Consider the following 2707-nt stretch of genomic DNA (forward strand, 5'->3'; position numbering starts at 1 on the left):
GCCTTTTCTGATTTTCAAAAGTGGAGGGCGGGGTCAACTGATTGAGTCATGTAATTTAGATTGGACCAAGGGCACCTTGAAATTATGTACAATTGTACAGTAAATGCAATGGAAATGGAAATACACAACTCATAAAAAGTTAGGGATCTACATAAAATTTCAACATGAACCTAAAATGCACTATAACCATTACAGGTGATCTGCTGTTCTGTAGAAGAAAATGAACGGCAAAATTCACAATCGGTGTTTGATCCATGAAAAGAATGATTCCCAACTTTTACTATTAAAACTCATTCACTGCCACTGACGACTATAGATGTCAAAAATTAATTTGAACTATTTCTATTAGTTTCCCCCTTTTTCCACTTTTGTTAACAAGAGTATGAAAACCTAGAAAAAAATGCATTGTACAAAAAATAAACAGATATAACATTTTTGATTACTGAAGTTATGTGATTATTTACAATTAAAAATTGTAATCGCCTGATGCCCCTAATTTAAAAAAAAAGAAAATATTAAAAAATTAGGGGTGTCAGACGATATTTTATTTTAATTGTAATTAATCGCATGACTTCAATAGTTAACTCACGATTAATAACACATTTTATATCTGTTCTAAATGTACAATAAAAAAAAATCCTAGGTTTTCATACTCTTGTTAACAAAAGTGGAAAAAATGTGAAACTAATAGAAATAGTTTAAATGAATTTTTTACGTCTATAGCCGTCAATGGCAGTGAATGAGTTCATTAAGTAAAAACAAAAAAAATCTCACGGCATGCTAAACAAACAAACAAAAATGTCACAAACATGGAAACGCATGTCAGTTGCATACTTTTTGCCATTTAATGTGTTATGTTCCAAATTTTGGGAGGGAATTTGCAAACACCTGCCATAAATGGTGTATTACATAACCACGACAGCGGCACAAATGGCTATAAGTCAACAGGCATGACTCATTTATAAAAATTTTTTTATTTGCGATTGTTTTACAACCAATCCCATTATATGCATTTACATTTATTACACCATGTGTCCAACGGAGACTTACATTGGTCATATAGCAATTCTGTTAGCTATTAAATCCGTTAGCTAGGCCTTGATCGCTCACTAGATGAGTAAAGTGGACTGATTCATGGAAGGCTATGTTGACGTTTGTCAAAGTCAACATAGCTGAACTGAAAATCAAGGAGTGTTTGTTTTATGGAGGAGGAGGATCGATTCCTGTGTGTCATAGACATTTGTCAGTCACGTACGCATACCAGTAGAAGGGCCATGTATGAAATGACAGATCACGTATTCTTCCAGGTTCCAGGAAGAATTTTGTATGTACCTGTGCCTCAAAAGTGAAGCGTGGATAGTCTCTGCTACCGAAATACCGTTTCTACAGTGGCAACGTAACCAGAATTTTATTCAATCCTCGTGCCTCCAAAATCAGAACTTTTCAGGAGACCCCAAGCACTAGTACTAGTAAAGTCAAAATGACAGTAAATCAGTGCTTCAACACCAAGTAACACCGAAAAAGTACTTAGCACTTAAAAGTATCACCATCATTACCAACATTTAAATATAGTAGTGTGGTCGGCCTAAGTGTTCATTACCCAAAAAATAAAGGGGTTTTATTCCTAAAAAGCATATTTACCGGTAATATTATAGTAAACCACTGTCACATCATGCCCAGTTCGAACATTAACACTACTTTTGAATGTAGGGGAAAAAAACATATTATATAATAAAACATATTACACATAAACATTAAATCAAAATTCTACTTAAAAGATGTTTATAGAGAAAAATGCAAATGTACTAATAAGTTAAACATAACTGATTATTTTATGTAGAGGAAGTCCACATACCACAAGTGGCAGAGGCTAGTGGTACTATAGTACCCACGCTTTGAGAATCACTGTTAAAGCCATTTTCCAGTTTTACCTAATTGGTCTGAAAATGATTATTTATTTACGACAAATGATAGATCTGTTCATCTACCCACGCCAGCATCGTACAGTTACAGAAAAATGTAATGTTTTTCCATTAACTCATTCACTGCCATTGACGGCTATAGACGTCAAAAATTCATTTGAACTATTTCTAGTAGTTTAAAAAAAAATCTACTTTTGCTAACAAGAGTATGAAAACTTACAAAAAAAATTATTGTAAATTTAGAACAGATATAAAATTTGTGGTTAATCGTTAGTTAACTAGTGAAGTCATGTGATTAATTACAATTTTAAAAAAAATCGCTTGACGGGCCTAATTAAAAAAAATATTAAAAATAAGGAGCTTTAAATTGTAATTAATCGCATGATAATTTTATATCTGTTATTAATTTACAATAAAAAATATCTAGGTTTTCATAAAAAATGAAATGAAAAATTGTTCAACTAATAGAAATAGTTCACATGAATATTTTACGTCTGTAGTCGTCAATTGCAGTAAATGAGCTAAATGGCAGAACCTGTGTATCCGATTAACGCCATCCCTACAACCAAGTTAAGCCATTTACCCTGTTGTATCAATCACTACCTTGGTCAAATGACATAGAAGTGTTAGCTGGTGATGCAACTGGAGTTTTGCAAACCGGATATGTGTGACGTCAAGGTGAAACAGCCCGATATTGATCGTTCTTTGTTTTGAACTTTTAGGGAGCGTTTCTCCTTTAAGAGGACGCTGGGTGGAGTTTTTGAGGACACGAGCACGTTTATAAA

Source organism: Leptonotus elevatus, chromosome 2 (genome assembly GCF_054856555.1).
Source record: "Leptonotus elevatus isolate MCC_2025b chromosome 2, RoL_Lele_1.0, whole genome shotgun sequence".
In the NCBI taxonomy this organism is placed as follows: Eukaryota; Metazoa; Chordata; class Actinopteri; order Syngnathiformes; family Syngnathidae; genus Leptonotus; species Leptonotus elevatus.